This window comes from Tachyglossus aculeatus, chromosome 20 (genome assembly GCF_015852505.1).
Source record: "Tachyglossus aculeatus isolate mTacAcu1 chromosome 20, mTacAcu1.pri, whole genome shotgun sequence".
Taxonomy (NCBI): Eukaryota; Metazoa; Chordata; class Mammalia; order Monotremata; family Tachyglossidae; genus Tachyglossus; species Tachyglossus aculeatus.
In genome coordinates, this window is record NC_052085.1 from 22222884 (window position 1) to 22245503 (window position 22620).

The following is a 22620-nucleotide window of genomic DNA, read 5'->3' on the forward strand; positions in this document are numbered from 1 at the left end:
CAGGTAACTTCTCAGTGCCTCGGTTATGTCATCTGTCAAATGGGGATTAAGACTGTGAACCCCATGTGCAACCGGGATTGTGTCCAATCTGATTATCTTGTATCTACCCCAGTGCTTAAAACAGTGCTTGGCATATAATAAATGCTTAACACATACCATTATCAACTCCCTCCCTAGACTGTGAGCCTATTGTCAGGTAGGGATTGTCTTTGTTGCTGAATTGCACTTTCCAAGCACTCAGTACTGTGCTCTGCACACAGAAAGTGCTCAATAAATACGGTTGACTGACTGACTGACTGACAATGAATGAATGGGGAGGTGTGGGTGGTAGTATTTAAGTGCTTATTTACTGTGTGTCAAGCACTATTCTAAGTATTGGGATAGATACGTGGGGCTCACAGTCTTAAGTAGAAGGGAGTAGGACTTAATCTCCATTTTTACAGATGAAGAAACTGAGGCACAGGGAATTGAAGTAACATGCCCAAAGGTCACACAGCAGGTAAGTGGAGGAGCTGGGGTTAGAACCCAGGTCCATGTTCTTTCCACTAGGTAAGATCCTCAAAATCTTAGTCCTTCTAGGTTGAAGGTTTTGAAAGATCATCTGGGTTACAGATGTCCAGTCAAGGAGTTCCCAAATTGTAAAGCAGGTAAGAGGAAAGCATAGGAAATGCAGGTTTCAAAGCTATCCACAAAGTGGTGATAGCTGAAATCAGATGAAACCAGAAACCAGATCGTATAGGACGGAAAGATCAGCATGTCTAGGAGTGAGCCTTTTGGGGAATCCACAGGTAGGGAGAGGAAGAGGAACTAGAAAGAGAAACTGAGGAATGATCAGAGATGTAGAAAGAGAACTGAGAGAACCACAGTAACAAAACCAGAGTGAGGGAGAGTTTCTAAGAGGAGGGGAGGGAGGCAACTGAGAGGTTTGTGGGGAGGATGTCAGAATGAGCCAGAAGACTAGTTCGAAGGAGATCTTAAGCAACCTTGGTGAGTGTTGTCACAGTAAATTTAGACATGAATGGGGAGGTCTAGAGGTGCGTGTTTCCCTATGTGGGAGAGTCTTGGACATATTTGAAAGCAGAGCAAGAGTCATCAGAGAAGAGGGAGAGGATGATAGTCATAGCAAGAGCAGAAAGGGAGGAGAAAAGATGATTATAAGTGGTGAAAGGGAATACAGTCTGAGGCACAAGTAGAAGGGTGAGATTTTAAGAGGAGACAAGAAGTCTGCCAGGAGGCAGCCGAGAAGGAAGAGGCTAGGGAAATGGGAACAGGAGAACATTGAGGATGATCAGGTGATGTTTGAAGACATTCATGCCCAGTGACCACTATCTTGTCAAATTAACTTTATGAATTCTCATTAATCAAGAAATACATAGTCATTGGTCAGTTAAATGTTTTTCTAACATTCTGGGCCTATCGCGGCACATTCTGTGCAACATAAAAATCCCCAAGTTGAAAATCCTGTATTAAAGTTTAAGCAGATTATATCCCGAAATGTCCATATTTATATCTGACAACAGTTGAAGTACTTTGAGACCAATCAAGGAGAAAAAAAATCAAGTCATTTATATCATTTAGGATATCTTTAGGGCAGACTTTTAAAAATGAATAAATATAGCTCACTAAGAATAGTTGGGTAGAGTGGAACTCTTGACAGGTATTTAATGTTATCTTTTTAATTAGGGCAAAATGGCAAGTACATAATCCATACATATACCAAAAAAACCCTTTGTGGTGGAATCATTTTATAATGGGGCAGTGGGAACTGAGACTTTGCCAGATGGTGACATAAATTGCTCTTACTCTTGGAATACAAATAAGATTTTTTCTGTCAATTACTAATTTAGAGACCAAGTGATGGCAGTTGGCAATGCTTAAAGAGAAAAATATTTTTGCTTCTGTTTTACAACTACTGTCCATCTGCTGTTTCTAACTGTATGCAATTATTTCAGACCAGAATTATGTAGCGATTCCTTCTGTTTACCCGAAAGTATTCTGCATTGTCCTTTAGAAACAAAATCCCAATCAATTGTTTAGAAATCATTTAATTCTGATTAGGGAGAAGCGCCAGATGGAATCAGAAATGCAGGTATTCGGGTCCAAATGATGGAATTGGCTCAATTATTGTTGTCTCAAAATGCAAAATTTCATGCAACTATCAGAAAAGAATAGTGCCTGAGATGTAAAAGGTTTTCTGCAATTTATACCTCTCATTACAAACCTTTCAATCCAGCACTTAGAACAGTGTTTGGCACATAGTAAGTGCTTAACCATCATCATTATTATTTCAATTCACTCCCTTTTCTATCCTCCATTCCATAAAGAACTGCCTTTATCAGTCTTAATTGCTTTAGCTAAATACCATTCTCCTTCCTGACTCTATGCTCTTCAATCTTCAACACTGTTGAACACTTTTCATCATCGTTCAACACTGTTTCTTCTTCCATTTCTTCTCCAGACCCTCTGCATCCTGAGCTTCCCTAGGGCAACATTCTCTCCTCTGCAATGATCCTTTGGACACTTCACTTTTTCTTGAGCTCAAGGGTCTACCTGACTTGACACTGGACCCCCTATTATTCTCCTCCTACTCAAATCCTAGTAGCAGCTGTATTTATTGAGTGCTTAATGTGTGCTGGGCACTGTACGTAGTGTTGGGAAAGAATTGATCAGAATAATAATAATAGTGGTATTTAAGCGCTTGCTATGTGTCAGGCACTGTACTTAAGCACTTGAATAGATACAAGATAATCAAGTTGGACACAGTCCCTGGCCCATATGGGGATCACAGTCGAAGGTGGGAGAAGAAAAGGTATTTAATTCTCTTTTTCCAATGGACATAAAGTAGTTAAGTGACTTTCCCCAGGTCACACAGCAGACAAGTGGCAGACCCAAAATTAGAACCCAGGTCCCCTGTCTTCCAGGCCTCTGCTCTTTCCATTAGACCATTCTGCTTCTCTGTTATTATCTTAGTGAAAATTATACCCAAGTCGTTTTTTTTTACCACTTATCTCTTCCTTTTGGCCCAGTTACATTTCATTCTACAAAATAAATATCTCTGATTTTTCAGGAAGCTAACATTAAAATGGAGACTTCAGAACTACTCATTGCTTCACTTCCAAATACCCCTCTTCAAAATTTCTGTGTGGTATACAGTTGTTGTACTTTGCTTTCAAATGGCATACCTAGAAGTTAGCTTTGAGCCTCGGATTTAATCTATTGCCATATTTTATTACCTTCTGCTTTCCATCTCCCCAAGAAGTCAGTAATGGACGGAATTCTCCACATCTTCACCACTTAAACCCCATTCCTCTCTCTATCCCTATTCATCCCTCTCACCCACAGAAGTCTTGATAAATAGTGGGGAAGTAGGATAAATACTCTGGGGATGGACAATTTTGGAGAAAAAAATCCCCAACAATATTAAAGACACTAGGTGTACCTAATGGCGATTTACTTTTTCATTATCATATATAATGGGCATCCTTAGCTGCCTTGTCACTGAAGTCATCAGTGGTTAATACAATATATATGAACAACTCACTTATCAATAACATAGCTAAACTGGATGGATTACTTAGAAATCCTCATTACTGGATAAATAATGAAAATCTCATTGAATTTGAAATGAACTTACAAATAATGTCCAAGCGAAGAGCATCCAGGAGATTTTAAACTTGATTCACGTTCAGAAATGATATATCAGGTGTGCTGAAGTTGGAAAAAATCTCTTGACTTGAATAGTAAAGGAATTTTTAATTAAAAACCTAGCAGCACAGGTATGAAGTGTAGAGAATCAACATATACCTTACGTATTTGCCTTATATATTTGTAAGGCAAAAATATGAACTTTGTCCTACTCTTAAGGAAATCACTGACATCATCAGAGCTCCGAAGAAGGGTAAACTCCTGAATCTAGTAATTATCTGGTCAAATTTTCCAACACACCAATTCCACATGCCACAGTGAGAATTAAAGCAGCTTATTTTGAGTCAAGATGTTGGGCTAACAGATCTCCAAATAGCAATAGGTATCACAAATCATTTCTGCAGCTACAAGCAAATGGATAACCTTTATATCTGAGGCGCAGAAAGCACTTCCAGCTGCACATAGAACTTTTCAATCACACTTCCTACCATTCCTACTGTTGGACTTACAATACCTATTGTCATTCAATTTTAGAACCCTATTGCCACAACCAAAGCCACCACTCACAATTTGTGGCAAAATGGAGATGGTGGTGGTGTGGGAGTTTAGTTCTGAAAGTCTGCATGATATAGCAGCAGCACAGGACACATTCCTGTTGTTCATTGTTTCCATTTTACAACCAGTTACCATTATACATAAAAACAAATCTTCAAAGCTTTTCCAATTGGAAACACTCAGTGTGTATCATACATTGTTTGTATTTCGTATTGAGAAGCAGCATGGCCTAGAAGCAGTGGCTAGAGCATGGGCTTGGGTGTCACAAGGACCTGGGTTCTAATACTGGCTCTGCCACTTGTCTGCTGTGTGGCCTTGGGCAAGTCACTTAACTTCTCTGTGCCTCAGTTCCCTCATTGGTAAAATGAGGATTAAGATTGTGAGCCCCATGTGCAACAGGGACTTTATCCAACGTGATTAGCTTGTATCTACCCCAGCACTTAGAACACTGGCTGGCACATAGTGCTTAAAAAATACCATAAAAATTTCCACTTATGGATTTAAAGTGTCAGAAATATAGCTACAAAGCTAGAGCAACACAGATTTTCCATAAGATTTAGATTAATGTAGAAATTATTTTGCTTACACTATGCATTTTAGGTACCTAAATTAGTTCAGGAGAATAATAACTGTGGAATAATTATAGCATCTGTAAAGCGCTTGCTATGTACCAAGGACTGTATTAAGCACTGGGGTAAATTCAAGATAAACAGGTCCCAAATGGGACCTAAGTAGGAGAGAGAACAGGTTTTGAATTCCCATTTTACAGACTAGGGAACGAGACATAGAGAAGTTAAGTGACTTGCCCTAAGTCACATAGCAGATATGTGGTGGAGTTGGGATTAGAACCCAGGTCCTTTCACTCCCAGGCCCATGCTCTATCCACTAGACCGTGGTGCTTCTCTAAAGTTTAACACATAGACCTCTTTGAGAAGCAGCTCGGGCCTGGGCATCAGAAGGTCATGGGTTCTGTTCCCGGCTTGGCCACTTGTCTGCTTAGTGACCTTGGGCAAGTCACTTCACTTATCTGGGTCTCAGTTACCTCATCTGTAAAATGGGGATTGAGACTGTGAGCCCCACATGGGACAGGGACTGTGTCTAACCCAATTTGCTTGTATCAACCCCGGTGCCTGGCCCATAGTTAAGTGCTTAACAAATACCATTATTTTTATTTTATTTTATTTTATTTACTTACCATAGATGACCCACATATGCTGATGGTGAAATTCACATGAGCCTCTACTGGATAAAAGTGGTAGCCATCACTTTTTACAGTTCTACCAAATGGTTTCAGAGAAGCAAATAGTCAACCAAAAACCACCTCCTTACTTCTTTTAATTAACAAAATGCTCTTATGCTGCAGGCAGAGAAAAGAGGGAAACAAACCCATACTTACAAAATACAATCACTTAGAAAACCTCTAGCCATTTTGGGGTTTCTAGATTTGTAATGATAATAGTTATTGCGGTATTTGCTAAGGGTTTACCATACACCTGGATTTGTTCTAAACTCTGGAGTTGATACTAGCAAATGGGGTTGGACACACTCCCTGTTCCATATGGGGCTCACAATCTTTATCCACATTTTACAGATGAGATGACTGAGGCTCAGAGAAGTTAAGTGATTTGCCTAAGGTCACACAGCAGACATGTAGTGTGTCAAAGGAATGCCACTTTGATAATACTTTTCTGCCTTTTTTCAAAGATGCCATATTTTTCTAAGAAAATTAGTCGTCAAGCAACCAACCAATGATTATATTGAGCATTTACTCTTTGCAGAGCACTGTCCTAAGCTCTTTGGAGAGTGTAGTAAAGTAGGTAGTAACAATCCCTGCCCTCCTCCCATCTCAGTCTTTCTTATCCAGTAGCTATTTGCATTATTAATAGCATCATTAGTAGATACTATGTATTTCCTTAACTCATTAAGGATTTGCTGCTCAGTGGACACATTATTCAACAGTTGTACTGTCTTATGGGGAGTCAAAACTTTCACGGCATTAGCCTCGGTTTTCATGGGATTACCACGAGTGGTTTAATAATGTTATGCTTCTTTGATGTTTAAAAACTAGGAGAACAGAGCTGTTTCAAACAATATTAAACAGACCTATTTAAGTTGAAATCTTGGTTGTCAAAAGACATTTAGTGGGCTAGCTCCCCGAGGCTACAACTACAATTCCAGGAACCCTAACCACTTTTTTTTTTTAGCAAGAGGAGAAAAAACGTGAGTGCTAACTGTTAAGGAATCTTAAGCATTCTGGAGATGCTTTCAATTACTTTTAGGATGCAATTAAAATATGGTGCCATTTTTCCGCAAGGAAAATTTCCATGGTGCATTTCATTTAATGCTTCATTTTACAGTTTATTAATTTGAAACAGGCTGTCATAAAAAATTGAAACCATCAGTAACATTTTGACATTTGAGAGGGGTGTATGAGAATGGGTCAAAATCAAGCAAACATTTCATATTGCAGAACAAAGTAGGTGTCCCATAACTATACCAGCCATTCATTATTCATTTTTCTTTGTACTAGAGGTCCTTCTTGTTTATTCTCACAACCAACTCCTCCTTAAAGAAGTCACCATGTCAGTACTTGTAGTTCTGTTGGCACTAAAAGATACATTCCTTTGAGCTTGCAGTGTACAGAGCATGACCTAGTGGAAAGAGTATGGGCCCGGGAGTCAGAGGACATGACTCCCGGTTCTGCCATTTACCTTCTGTGTGATCTTGGGTATGTCACTTAACTTCTCTGTGCCTCAGTGTCTCCATCTATAAAATAGGGATTAAATACCTGTTTTTCCTTTTTACTTAGACTGTCAGCCCCATGGGGGACAGGAACTGTGTCTGAACTGATTATCTTGCATTTACCCCAGTGCTTGGTAACAGTGCTTGGCACATTGTAAGTGCTTAAAAAATATCACAAGTGATGTTAATTATTATTGCATCCAGCCTGAGAAGTTTTCCAGAATTTAGGTTTTTTAGGGGCTTTTTGGCAAGTGCTGCAGCCCGCCTGGGAAGTTGTTTTAGGAGCTCCAAAATAATAATAATAATTATGGAATGTAAGTGCTTATTATGTGCTAAACACTGTTCTAAGCACTGTGGTACATACACAGTCCCTGTCCCACATGGGGCTCACAGTCCTAATCCCCATTTTACAGATGAGGTAACTGAGGCACAGAGAAATTAAGTGACTTGCCCAAGGTAACACAGCAGATTTGTAAGGTAACAGGCAGAGTTGGTATTAGAACCCATGTCCTCTGACTCCCAAACCTATGCTTTTGACACTAGGCCATGAGACACTGGAATCCTGCATGCAACAACCGTAAGCTCAAGTCAAAAACCAGTCAATCACTTAATAATGTTTATTTGAATATCCATTGGATGCAGAGCAGTGACCTGCCTGCTTGGGATACATAATTTTAGGAGGGAGACTAACCCTTCCCTCCCCCCGAGGGGCAGGGGACATGACTAATTCCCACCCCTCTATCTTTCCAAGGACTTAGTACAGTGCTCTGCCCACAGCTAGCATTTAATGTTGTCTATTACCACCACTGCTACTAACAGACAAAAAGTAATTACAAAGGTTTACAGCTATTGAGAGCAAAAGAATAAAAGGATAAATAGGTGCCATTATAAGCGTATGTTAATCTAGGATGAAAAAATGTATAAGTGGAGTGGATACACAGTGCTCTGTACAGCTTCAGTGCTCAGTAAATGCCACTGATTAGATTGAAGAAAAGGCTGACTCTATACTCCTCCACATGCAAAGAACTATACTGTCACGATTGTCATCTTGGAGATATTTCGAGAGAGCAAGATCTTGAAATGTTTTCAAAATCTATTCAGTAGTGCTCATGTTGTTCAGACATGTATAAACAGATTGTTTCATACTTGCTATTGCTGCCCTTTGGTAACTACTCAACTTTGCACGAGTTGCCGCTGTGGACAGAAATTCCACTATGCATTTTAATCGTCAAAATGTTTAACATTTGAAAGCTCTTTGGTTTCAGCAGGCAGTCATAATGAATAGCTATGCTCTACCTCACCTATCATCCCTCATGAAGGTGATTATTTTCATTTCAGAACCTGAACTCATGGCTGGCAAGTCTCATTAAAATGTAAACGTAATTGAGTGGCTGAACGGTTCTCCAAAGCCACTAGGATCCATCCTCTGTGATTCTTTAAGCCCCCATCATTCATTGCTCTGAGCTGCACACTTCTATGTCTGCCAAGGTCTTAGGCTCCAGAACATACGCTTCCAAAAGTAATGACTAATAACTAATTTTAGAATAATACAGTGCAGTGTTCTCATTCTGAATTTTTAGGCTTCAGTTAAAGTCCAGCCCCGTGGGGAGAGTGAAATAAAACATGTGAGTTTGGAAGGCTGTGGTTGAGCCAACTTTTCCCTAAGACTTTAATGTGATTGAATTTCAAGCTATTACACAAGACGAATACTAAAGTGGTAAAGCACTTTACATAAACTACACACAAACAAAAAAACTTTAGGTCCACCTAAAACCCCAACTCTCAAAATGGCTAAGGTGCAGTGGATAGAGCATAGGCTTGGGAGTCAGAAGGTCATGGGTTTTAATCCCCACTCAACCTCATGTCTGCTGTGCGTGACCTTGGGCGAGTGACTTCACTTCTCTGTGCCTTAGTTACCTCATCTGGAAACGGGGATTGAGACTGGGAGCCCCATGTGGGACAGGGACTGTGTCCAACCTGGTTTGCTTGTATCTATCCCAGCACTTAGTACAGTGCCTGGCACATAGTAAGTGCTTAACTAATACCATAATTATTAAAGCAAAAAGCATAGAGCAAATCTCAAAGAGGAATTTGGGTAATCCTTTGGCTTACTAACCCCAAATATGAAGTGTGTGTTACAAAAACATGACTATCTGGATTGTTTCTCCGATATCTAGTTCTTTGTTTTGCAGGATGATGCTCTAGATGTTAAGCTTGTTGTAGGCAGGGATCATGTCTACTTGCCCTATTGTACTCTCCCAAATGCTTAGACCAGTGCTTGGCACAATGCGAGCCCATGGACACACAGCAGACAAGTAATGGAGCCCGAATTAGAACCCAGGTCCTTCTGATTCCCAGGCCCCTACTGTGTCCATGAGGCCACACTTCTTCTCATCTTCTGTAGTAGCTTTAGGTCTCATAGTTGCATAGTGAGTTAGACATCACAACAGTTTTATAAACTTTCAATTTGATAGGAAGCCTGATCTATTTTTGCTAAACAGTGGTTTGTCAATTTCCCAAAACTCCTGATGGTCTTTTAAATTCTCTGTTTATTTGGGCATTGTGGGCTAGTGACTAGCAGCAGATTTCGGGAACAGCATTACGGTCTGCGTTGTGGATGAAAATCTAAAGTTGGGTGTTAAGCTTTCTTAATGCTTCTAGCACGTAACCTCCCTTCTCTTCATTGTCTTAGTCCATTTTGCAGTTTCTCTGTGAATTGATTCATAATCAGCTGCATGTCTTTTTGTAATTATACCTGGAACACAGATAAGCATACAATAGCTCCTAGAAAATTACTTCAAGGACGTTTGATAATACCCTGAGCCAGCTGAGTCAAAAGAGTTTCATGGTGAATTGAATCTCCAGCTTTCTGGTTCCTCCTTTTTCTTTCATTTCATTCATTCACTCATTCATTCAGTCATATTTATTGAGTGCTGACTGTGCAGAGCACTGTACTAAGTGCTTGGGAAGTACAAGTCAACAACCTATAGAAATGGTCCCTACCCAACAACAGGCTCACAGTCTAGAAGGGGGAGACAGACAACAAAACAAAACATGTAGACAGGTGTCAAAATTATCAGAACAAATAGAATTAAAGCTATATGCAAATCATTAAAATAAATAGTAAACATGTACAAGTAAAATAAATAGAGTAATAAATCTGTACAAATATATATACAAGTGCTGTGGGGAGGGGACGGAGGTAGGGCGGGGGGGATGGGGAGGAGGAGAGGAAAAAGGGGGCTCAGTCTGGGAAGGCCTCCTGGAGGAGGTGAGCTCTCAGTAGGGCTTTGAAGGGAGGAAGAGAGCTAGCTTGGCAGATGTGTGGAGGGAGGGCATTCCAGGCCAGGGGAAGGATGTGGGCCGGGGGTCGATGGCGGGACAGGCGAGAATGAGGTACAGTGAGGAGGATAGTGGCAGAGGAGCGGAGGGCGCGGGCTGGGTTGGAGAAGGAGAGAAGGGAGGTGAGGTAGGAGGGGGCGAGGTGATGGACAGCCTTGAAGCCGAGAGTGAGGAGTTTTTGCTTGATGTGTAGGTTGACAGGCAGCCACTGGAGATTTTTGAGGAGGGGAGTAACATGCCCAGAGCGTTTCTGCACAAAGATGGTTTGAGAAGTAGTGGCACATCAAGGATACAACCAAGGGCTAAATGATATCATCTCTTAGATTACAACCTCTTCTTATCAGTCAATATGATGTATAGAGAGCTTACTGTGTGCACAGCATTGTGCTAGCCAGTTGGGAGAATACATTATAACAGATTTGGTAAACATGTTCTCTGTCCACGAGTTTAGAGTCTACAAGGGGGAAAAAGACCTTACATAAATTACGGATATGTACTTAAGTGCTGTGGGACTGAGGATGGGGTGAATAAAGGGTATAGAGAAGCAGTGTGGCTTAATGGAAGGAGCATGGGCTTGGGAGTCAGAGGTTGTGGGTTCTAATCCCAGCTCTGCCACTTGTCAGCTGTGTGACTCTGGGCAAATCACTTCTCTGCCTCAATTGCCTCATCTGTAAAATGGGGATGAAGACCGTGAGCCCCACGTGGGACACCCTGATTACCTTGTATTGACCCCAGTGCTTAGAACAGTGCCTGGCACAGTGCCAAGTGCTAACAAATACCATTATTATTATTATTATTATTATTACAAATCCAAGTGTAAGGGGGATGCAGAAGGGAGAGAGAGTAGGGTTAGCAAGGGCTTCATCAAGGAAGGCCTTTTGGAGGAGATGTGCATTTAGGTGTGGAGAGTCATTGTCAGCTCTGAAGGGGGAGGGGGTTCTGGGTTACAGTCAGGATGTGGGCAAGGGTTCAGCGGTGAGATAGACAAGATCGAGGTACAATGAGTAGGTTGGCATGAGAGGAGGAAAATGACCCTGCTGGGTTGTAGCAGGAAATCAGTGATCGATTGATCGATAAAATAATGCCTGTATCCTTGGAATTAGCCTTGACTCATCTCTCTCATTCAACCCACATGTTCTGTCACCAAATCCTGATGGTTCTGCTATCACACCATTGCTAAAAATCTACCTTAATTCAACCATTCATCCTATCCCTCCTTGATTACTGCATCAGCCTCCTTGCTGATCTATCTCTCCACCTCCTGTCTCTCCCAACTCCAGTCCATACTTCACTCTGCTGCCCAGAACACTTTTCTTTAGGTTCACATCCACCTCAACAACAACAAAAAACCCCTCCAGAAATTCCTTATTTTCAGCTTTAAAGCACTTAATCACCTTGCCCCCTCCTATCTTACCCAAACACTTGATAAATAGGACTGATAGGAGGGGCAAGGTGATTGAGTGCTTTAAAGCTAATAGAAAGGAGTTTCTATTTGAGGAATGAGGAAACATGGACTGCAATTTTTTTTTGAAAAATGATTCTGAAAAACCTTAAGTGGGTAGTAACAGGCCAGACTCTTAAATTTCAGGACTGTCTCTCCAAAATCAGGACATTTGATCATCTGATAGATACCTGAATTGGGACAGGAATGAACTTTATTCCAAGAGCCCAGATCATCTGTTACTTGTCTGATTCTCCAAAGAGTGAAAGAAAACTGGTGTTTGGACTCGCCACAAATATCCACACGAAGGAAAGTCATCTGCCACCCAAATGTCACAAATAATGGTATTCGTTAAGCACTATGTGCCAAGCACTGATTAAATTTCCATTTTTAAAATATTCAGTTTTACTGTAACTACTTTGAGGAGAGATGATTCTTATTCTTGAGTGTTTTAAAATCAGTACAACTTTTTTTAATCTAATTTTCACAATGGATGATTCCCTTTCCTTCCAGAATTTATGATTTCACAGTTGATTGACAGGTACATTACAAGGGCAAAAACCTCCTAAAAATTGAAGGCAAAACAAAATATTGAGGGGAGAAAAATCAGCTGTATTTGAGTGAATAGAGAATAACTGAAGGTATATCTCCATAAGTAGAAGAATCTTAGGAATGTTGAGTGACTGTGGACTTTTTTTTGTTAAATTCATGTACTCAATGCATCTGTTGTTCAGTGCCTCTGGCACGTGAAATGAGTCACCTTAAAGTGGTACCCAAACCCACAATTGTTTCCAGTGGAGTGTGTCAAATTACTTCAGTATCAAAATACTGCTATCCTATCACTGGTGAAAGAAGAAACTTTGCCACAGACCATAAATGGGGAAAATAAACAATCACATTCGGGGATTGTCTGATCCTTTGTAAATAATTAGGTACATAGAATGATGTCATCTCTGCAGGAAATGAAGCGGTTCTTATACACCTTTGCAAATCCTGATTAAGTAATCTGGGGATCTTTAATGGATGGTATTTAGGGTAAGGATTTTGCATTTTTGGACTGTTGATCTTTGGATTTTCTCCTTTGTGGTGAAATTGGACAAATTTGGGATTTATATTAGTCCCACAGTAAGCACATAAATACCATTTATTGATTCAAATATAGATGCCTGATGTTTCTTTGCAGATTACTCATAGCCAACTCATAGCCGTTTGTTCACATTGCAGTCAATCAGTGGTATTTACTGAGCACTTACTGTGTGCAGAGCACAACAGAATTAATAGACCCATTTCCCACAATCACACAAATTCCTTCTGCAGATTCCTGCTCTGATATCAGGTTAGGGAGTGGAAATTGGGAATAGAAGAAAAGGTGTCTAAAATGTGGAAGAAAGGCATCAAGCTTGGTTTATTCATTCACTATCGTATTTACTGAGAGCTTCCTGTCTGCAAAGCACTACACTAAGCCCCTGGGGGAGTACAGTATAACAACAAACAGACACAGTCCCTGCCCACAAGGAGTTTAGAAAAAGTGGGGCAGAGAGAGTGGGGAAAAAGGCAATTAGAGAATCAGGTTAAGTCAAAGGGTGAGTCTGCCAACATTCCAACTTTTGAGAGTGGCTGGCCTCACTGCTGTCCTGTTTCTTTGCTTTTGTCATGTTCGAAGTTGAGGGCAGACTTTCAATTAAACTGGCTGAGGGGGCAGTTGAACATATCCAGTTCATCTCCTAATCTTACATGGCCGTTCAGTGTCACGCCCACCTTTCTGGAACAGTTCTTAGGTGCCTGAGGTATTGCTTCTTTAGCTGAACAGAACCTTCGCATGAGGGACAGTGGTAATGTGTTTTTGAAAATTAGCTGCTGTTAATCAACCGATGATATTTATTGAGCACCTACTTCTTCCAGAGCCCTATACTAAGCACTCGGGGAGAGTTCAAATAAGGAGAAACAACCCTAGCCCTCAGGGAGCATAGATTAGTGTAATAAACACAATTGGGACATTAGTGGAGTGAGGAGAGGAAGCCAAACAAATGGATTTTGGGTAATTTAAGGCCTGGAAACCAATTGTGATGGCTTGTTTCATACCTGTTCTGGCATTGCTCCACTCGGTACAATAAGATTATTTAGAAAGTGTTGTGATTTCAGCCCAAAATGAAGGAGATAGTGTAATAGAGTAGCTGGACTTGAATCATAAATGAAAAAGGAGATTACATCTTTGAAGAGGAAGAGTTCCCTGAAAACAAAGAATAAATCATGAGCATGTCCTGGAAACAGGGAAGCCAAGAAGACTGCGGACCAGAGAAAATGAAACTCTACTTGTATGAAAATGTGGCAACCACAGGGCAGCTGGTTATTTTCCGGGTATGTTATTTAGTTAAAGCCAGAAGATATTCAAGGGCATAGTTGTGGTACTTTAAAAATTATATACAAAGCTATAAAAAGCAGAACACTATACCCTTGGGAACAAAAAGAAAAAGCCCATGCCACTTTATTTTATTAACTGAGCCTTCTAGGCTAGCTGTGGCTGTGTTGAGCTTCAGTTGCTAAATCAAAGAAGGTTTGTATGTGTGCTTTGTTCCTCCTGGCAATAATTGTTCCAAAATTTTCATCCTTACTATGTGGAAGGACAAACCAATATACTTTTGCAGAGAGAGACAGTTTTGAATGTTCATAATTCATTATTACCAAATGGACCCAGCAACTGTGAAAACTTCTAGACTGTGAGCCCGTCATTGGGTAGGAACCGTCTGTATATGTTGTTGACTTGTACTTCCCAAGCGCTTAGTACAGTGCTCTGCACACAGTAAGTGCTCAATAAATACAATTGAATGAATGAATGAATGAAGACTTGAAAAAAAAGTATACTCAAAATGTCCTATTAAATGTACTTCTGGGTGCTTTGAGGGTAGGGACCATGTCTCCCGACTCTGTTGTAGTGTACTCTCCCAAGTGCTTGGTAAGTGCTCTGCACTCACTAAGTGCCCAATAAATACCAATGATTGAATGATACAATTTTGAGAGTCTAGATTTATTCATCAAGGAACATTAGTAATTTCAATTTGAAAGCTTGAGATTCTAGTCTTCATTCAGGGTTACCAGTAGTAACTGATGTTGATCATCACTATTATTATTATAGTAATAACTAGAATGGATAAATGTTTCACCTACTACCCCTCAATCCACTCTCTTTGTTCCTCCCAAACAAACTTCCTAGGTGTGCCCTAAATCTTGACTCTCCCACCCCTTTCCTAGGCTTGGAAGTTCCTTGTCCAAATCCTTCAACATGTCTTCTCCATTTAATTCCCAGCATTCCAAGTCATGTTAACCCATCATCTTGTAGTCTGTGAGCTCCTCATGGGCAGGGGACGTGTGTCCCAATTCTGTTTTATTATACTTTTCCAAGCACTTAGTACAGTGCTCTGCACACAGTAAGCACTCAATAAATACCATGGATTGATTGATCAGCTATCTCTAGCACTTATCTTCTTAAACTCTCCCTCAACAATTATGTATCTACATTTATTCTATTGTTTTAACTGTTCTGAATTACTTTAATTATGTCTGACTCCCCATTTAGAGAATAAGCTCCTCGAGGGTGGAGAACGTTTCACTTGCTTGTCATACTTCCAAAGTGCTTAGTACATTACTATTGCTGCCACTTGCTTCCAAAATAGTGAAAGAATGACTATCACATTTAACCATACTGGGGGTTTTTCACCTGGATTTTGAGGTGAAAATTAAGCCAAATATGCATGAGGAGAGTGGATGATAGCAAAATATCCAAGCAGCTTCTGTATGGTGACCTGAAAAGGGGTATGTGCAGTAAGAAGAGCAGAATAAGTGTTGTAAAGACTTATTGAAGCACAGTGTCAAACCCTTTAACCTATAACTGCAGCAGACAGATTAGCCTGATGGGCAGCAATGGGGACTTTGAGCACAAGCTTTGTGGAGATAAGGTTAGCCAGAAACAGGCCTGACAGAAGAGACAGGCTGGGAATGAGACCACGAAATTCATGCAGCAATGAGATTATTCTTTCCATGCAAACAACTTGGGAGAGGTCGGAGCCATGAGCGTCAGCCAAACTACCATGTGTGGATTGGATCTCCCTTCAACGTTGTCTTTGAAAGGGAAGGGTGATTATTCATACAGACACAAACACACACACATATGCAGGCACACTACTATTTTTTAATAGCATCTGTTAAGCACTTACTGTGTGTCAAGCACTGTTCTAAGAGCTGGTACTACAGGTAATCAGGTTGGACACACTTTCACATGCTTTCACTTTCCCCCTTGAGCTCCAGATGAGCACATAGTAAATGCTTAATAAATACCATCATCAATAAATACGATTGATGATAATGATGATGATGTGACTAATTGTAGAAAGCGGTACTAAGCACTTAGAATAGAACCATGAAATAAGTAGTTACAGTCCCTGCCCATAAACTGATGATCTACAGTGGAAGCAGCACATCTTAGTGGAAAGATCGTGGGCCAGGGAGTCAGAGGACCTGGGTTCTAATCCTGCTCTGTCAATTGCATGACCTTGGGCAAGTCACTTAACTTCTCTTTGCCTCAATTTCCTCAACTGGAAAATAGGGATTCAGTACCTGTTCTTTCTACTGTGAGCCCCATGTGGGACAGGGACTGTGTTCAGCCCAATTAATGTGTATCTATGTCAGAGCTTAGAGAAGTGCTTGAAACATAAGTGTTTAACAGATACCATTACAAAAAAAAAAAATCTAGCAATGGATACAGCACTAGGATAAATTACAGATGGGATGGCAAAAGGATCCATTCTTCAACAGAGGGAGAAAAAAAGTAGGAAAAGCAGGAAATGAAGAATTTTTAAAATGGTTAATTAAAACTAATAATAATAATAATGGCATTTATTAAGCGCTTACCATGTGTGAAGCACTGTTCTAAGCATTGGGGAGGTTACAAGTTAATCAGGTTGTCCCATGGGGGGCTCACAGTCTTAATCCCCATTTTACAGATGAGGTAACTGAGGCACAGAGAAGTTAAGTGACTTGCCCAAAGTCACAGCTGACAATTGGCGGAGCCGGGATTTGAAGTTAATGAATGAAGTTAAGCAATTAATTTTAAGTGCTTGCTATGTTCCAGGCACTGTAATAAGCACTGGGGTCGATACAAGTAACTCGATTACTTTGACCCTCATGGGGTTCACAGTTTTAATCCCCATTTTACAGATTAAGCACAAGTAAAGCTGGGATTAGAACCCAGGTCCTATGGTTCCAAATCCCACACTCTTTCCACTAGACCACACTGCTTCACTTTAACATCCGAAGCTGAGATTGGGGAGCAGAAGGAAGCATGGTGCTCAGTACAGTGTCCCTCCACCTCTTAGAGCAAGCTCCCTCTTCCTCAGAACATTTTTAGAGCTACCTTGCAGATTTACTGCATATGCTAATTGTCTTTCTCTTGGTAAAAAAGGCAATGAAGAAATTTTCAAGTTAAATCCTGAAACCAGTCTTCGATTTAAATGCAACTCAGGTTAGAACCAACTGAAAGTCATTGCTATCTGATGCCTTTGGAGAAGATAGTAAGAAATTAGTTTGGTCTCAAGCCAGTTAGCAATAAACAGATGCCCACGTTTGAAAAATCCTGCATTATAAAATGACACCCATTTAGTTGTTTCAGTGGATAATCAAAGAACAAATGAGTGCAGGCACCAAAATTCTATTTTAAGGTGTTCTGAGCATAAAGGATTTGACATTTAAAAGGTTTGAGTGTGTTTGTGAATCACAGTTGCTCCTACTTTATAGCTAAACTAAAGAGGGCAATTTCTAATGCTGGCTTTAGTTCTTTCTCAGTGGTGATGGCATGTCTCTTATTTTATGGCTCGACCCTTTTTTGGCCAATTTTTCCTCAAATATCCTGTGAACCATGTGAAATCAACATGGGACATATTTTATTACTTTTGAAAAATAAAATGAGAAACGTAGGCAGCTTTACTGTCCTCTCCTTGCCCATCTGCTCATTCCCAAGTACTTTCCCAAGTGCTTAGTACAATGGTCTGCACATAGTAAGCACTTAATAAATATGATTGAGTGAATCCATCTTCCCTGCAGCTGGGCTGCAACTGTGCCCATAACTGAATTTGACAATTGTGGCTTGTTTTTTTTTTTATGGTATTTAAGCACTTACTCTATGCCAGGCACTGTACTAAGCTCTATCCCACTGAGGCCATTTCTGCCCATAGATCTTGTATGATTTCCCCTTCTCAGCACCCCAAGTAGAAACATGGAGACAAATAGGGCAAGAGAGGAGATCACAGCCTCCCTACTCCCTCCTTTCCCCACTTTTTTTTTTAATGGTATTTGTTAAACCAGGGACTTTGGGTTCTAATCCTGGCTCTGCCACTTGTCTGCTGTGTGGCCTTGGGAAAGTCACTTTGCTTCTCTGTGCCTCAGTTCCCTCAGTAAAATGGGGATTTAAACTGTGAGCCCCATGTGGGACAGGGACTGCATCCAACCCAATTTGCTGGTATTCACACCACTGCTTAGAGTGCCTAACACATAATACGTGCTTAAAAATACCATAATTATTATTATTACTAAGCACTAGGGTTGATGCAGGCTAATCAGGTTGGACACAGTCTTTGTCCCACATGGGACTCACAGTCTTCATCCCCATTTTACGGATGCAGTAACTGAAGCCCAGAGAAGTGAAGTGACTTGCCCAAGGTTGCACAGCAGAAAAGTGGTGGAGCTGGAATTTGAATCCATGTCCTCTGACTCCCAGGCCTGTGCTTTATCCATTAAGTCACCCTGCTTTCACCCTGGACCATTAAGTCACCCTGCCTGGACAGTCTTCCTAAAAACAGTAATAATTTTCCTAAAATGGTTTTCCGAATCATTTCCTTATTTTCATAGTTAAAAAAGGCTAGTCAGTCTTTTTCACAGCCTTAATCTTTGAAGGATCTTACCCGTAAAATTGTCACGGGGGTGTGACTTTGTGGCCCAGTTCCCTCATCTGTAAAGTGGGTATTCAATACCTGTGAGCCCCTCCTTCTTGGACTGTGAACCCCAGAGGAGACAGGGACTGTGTCTGACTTGATTATGTTGTATCTACCCCAGCGCTTGGCACATAGTTATTGCTTAATAAAGGCTACAATTACTATTAGTTATTACCCTCTCCCTATTGCAGTGGTCATTTGAACCAGACTTGACATTAAGCACCATCTATCTCACTCATAAGCTTAAAATCAGTGTTTGGCTAGGTTGGTAGAGATTTCTCAGAGGCTGGAGTGAACATCCCCCAACCCCTAGAAAATTTCAATTTTGGTGAAATTTTCCAACATGTTACCCTTATGAAATGCATGTTATTACATCAGTGAGTTTTTATTTACATGGTTCTGCTACCCATAAAGCACCTTCTTTACAGTATACACAGTGCATTATGAAGCACTATAAAACCCTATCTGAAGCTATAGCACAGTCATTTCTCACCTAAGACATGGATTCACTACCCGTTTGGCTAGACCTCTACCTGGGAAGTAGAAAATGTTCTTCTGACAATGCAGATCTGTCTGGATAAATTGCCATGTCTGAAGCAACAGCTGAACATGTGCTGCATGGATGTGAGTGTGTACAACAATGCTAATTTTCCCTAAATGCGGAATTTGTCAACAAGCGTAATATCCCAGTTTGAAGGGGGAATACTAAAGGTCTTTTGTGTCCTTCATTGAATAGTTCCTTAAAAGAAGCATGAAATTCAAGAGAGCTTTGTAACATATTCTTGTCTGGTTCTCTTCTGAAAACGAGTCATGTGCAATGTGATATTGCATAATATATTACCGTGGACTCTGATTGTTTTTTTTATGTATTTGTTAAGCACTTATTCATGTGCCAAGCACTGTTCTAAGTGAAAAGGTAGATACAAGTTAAACAGGCTGGATGCAGTCTCTGTCCCACATCGGGCTCACAGTCTAAGTAGGAGGGACAAAAGGTATTGAATCCCTATTTTGCAGTTGAGGAAACTGAGGCATAGAGAAGTTAAATGACTTGCCCAAGGCCACCCAGCAGGCAGGTGGCAGAGCCGGGATTAGAACCCAGTCCACTGTCTCCCAATCTTCTGCTTTATCCATTAGGCCAGCTGTTCCCTTATTTGCCCTTTCTTTGCCTATTTTCATAGAATACAATTTTCTTCACACCTGAGACTAGACTAAACAAAATCTGCATTTCTTAGACAAGAGTAGTTTCAATCTAAAGAGGATATGGAAGCCTGTTTCAAAGGGAAATCACCTTTCATAGTAAACAAACCTGTGACAGACTCACTAAGGATTTCCCATTTAGTCTTTATCTTAAATCAAAGGCTAGCTATTTACGATTGTTTCAGAATGAAAACTGGGGACATTTTTCTAAACATGAGTCCCTGGCAATCTGGGAATTAACCTGTGAAGCTCAATGAGGAGAGTGGGGAATCAGGAAAATGTTTAGAAGTCGGTGGCCTGGTGGAAAAAGCAGCTGCCTGGGAGTCAGAGGATTCGGGTGTGAGAAGTTGTGGTGGAAAAGGATCTGGGTTCTAATTCCACTCCACCACTTGTCTGCTGTGTGACCTTGGACAAGTCACAACCTCTCTGTGCCTCAGGTACCTCATCTGTAAAATGGAGAATCAATACCTGTTCTCCCTAGTACTTAGACTTTGAGCCCTGTGTGGGCTTTGCTGATCATTTATTTATGCCAGCGCTTAGTGCCGCGCTTGGCACATAATAATCGCTAAACAAATACCACAATTATTAATTGTCTTGATGTAGCACTGAGAGACTGTTTCTTAAAGTAATTTTCATCTGAAATTTTTAAAAAGGCCATTATCATTATTATTTGATATTATCTAGTGAACATCAGTTGACAAAATCATTTCTGGGGCTAACAATCTTCAGTGCAAAGTGTTACGTTGCTTCTACCAGGACTCTCCTCAAGGAGTAACAGTGTTACAAAATATGAGCACAGAATGTGGCTTTTCTCTGTAAATACTGATTTTGGTGCAGCCTCATAAAATTACTGCCAGTTTCTTTCCAGCTTTTCATACAAAAGAATGTCTGATTACAGTTAGTACACAGGAACCCTGTGAAACTGAGTTGTTACTACTCTGATTTATCATTCCTTCCTCCCTCCTTCCCCATTCTAAAAAACAAGAAGAATGGCAAAGTTAGTTTATCATCTCCATTTTATGGATGAGTAAACTCAGGCAAAACAAGGCTAAATCACTCACTCAGCAGAGTTGAAGTAAGGTCGTAAACCTTGACTCCCTAACTTTGGTGTTTAAGTGCCTAGAGCCAGCCTCCCGATCGTATTAATGCTCAATCCTTTTAAATTTCATTTTAACATTAAATTTAGTTTTATGCAACATACCCTCCTGTGCATTTAAATCCCTAATAAATGTTTGTCGTGTGTGTGGTGTGTTTGGTTGGGGGGAGGGTATTGAAGCCTTTACTAAGTACCAGCACGGGATAGATACAAATTTAAGCAGAGTGGACACAGTCCATGACCCACTTGGGGTTTACCCAGTTAGAATCCTCATTTTATGGATGAAGGAAACGAGGCACAGAGAAGCCACGCACCTTGCCCGAGGTCACACAGCAGACATGTGGCAGAATCGAGCTAAGAACCCAGGTCTGACTCTCAGGCCTGTAGGCCTGCTGCTTCTCTAATCTTAATTCTGAAATTAAGATGTCTGATCTTAATGATGATGATGATTACAATGGTATTTATTAAGCACTTGCTTTGTGCTAAGCACTAAGTTGGATTCAGAATAATCAGGCAAAGCACAGTTTCTGCCCCACATTGGGTTTACAGTCAAAGGAGAGGGAGAGCAATGTTTAATTCCCATTTTACAGATGAGGTAACTGAGGCACAGAGAAGTGAAGTGACTAGCTCAAGGTCACAAAACAGCAAGTGGTGGAGCCGGAATTAGAACCTCGGTCCTTATGACTCCCAAGTCCATGCTGTAACCACTAGGAAAGGAGGAGGTGGAGAACAGCTGTATCTCTGTCACGTCCCCTTCCAATCAATGGTATTTACTGAGCGCTCTCTGTGTGCAGAAAACTGTACTAAGCACTTGGAAGAGTATAGCACAACAGAGTTGGTAGATACTTTACTGGCACACAGCAAGTTTAGAAGGTGGGGCGATAAGGAGTCCCACTGGCCATTTTGGGGGTTTCAGGACAGGCAGTATGACATGCTGGCTTGCCTAATGTAGGACAGATACACACTTTAGTTATTTCTGTCAAGTGCCTGTCCTAGAATTGTTCTCCATTTCAGTTCAAATGGGACACGTTTGTGATGGGGATTGTGACTGATCTGGACTGTGGTAGAAACATTTCAAGTAGTTTTCCTAGAGAGTGATTCCTTTTGATGGTCTCTGGCCCATATCCATTTTAACTAGGTAAATCCTGCTATATGTGTATATCTTTTTTTGCGTTATCAGGGACCCACCTATGAAATATGTTGCCCTGACTTCATCCTCTCTGGGTAATTGGTTGTCTTTTCTGATGATTTACATGGAGCTTTTTATATAATGATAGAAATGTGTGAGCGTTACTGAAGGAAGCCTAGAAATAGCATATCGGCGACCCAGAGGGCTGCTATAAATGCAATATTTCTGGCACCGTCTGCCCTCCAGGTGAACTGTTCATGGCAGAGCTTCAAACATGTTTTACTATGCTACCTTTTTTTTTTAATTTTGTGGACTCAGCTACTTAAGGGACAGTCATTTCCAACCCAGGGAACAGCAGAGTAATTATTCCCTGGAAATGTAATTGCCATGGAATTACTATTTTAAAAATTGTTAACAAACCATTAATGGATACATTTTATGCCAAACAGCACAATACTTAGAAAGAGTTGCTTAGCAGACAAACTAACAAAAT

The 22620-nt window shown here is 40.7% G+C and overlaps 1 protein-coding gene across 1 annotated transcript in view; it reads left to right on the top strand.

Moving 5' to 3' along the window:
* PDGFD (platelet derived growth factor D) overlaps positions 1-22620 on the top strand; it is a 137028-nt gene that overhangs the window by 51613 nt on the left and 62795 nt on the right. The window lies entirely within an intron of this gene.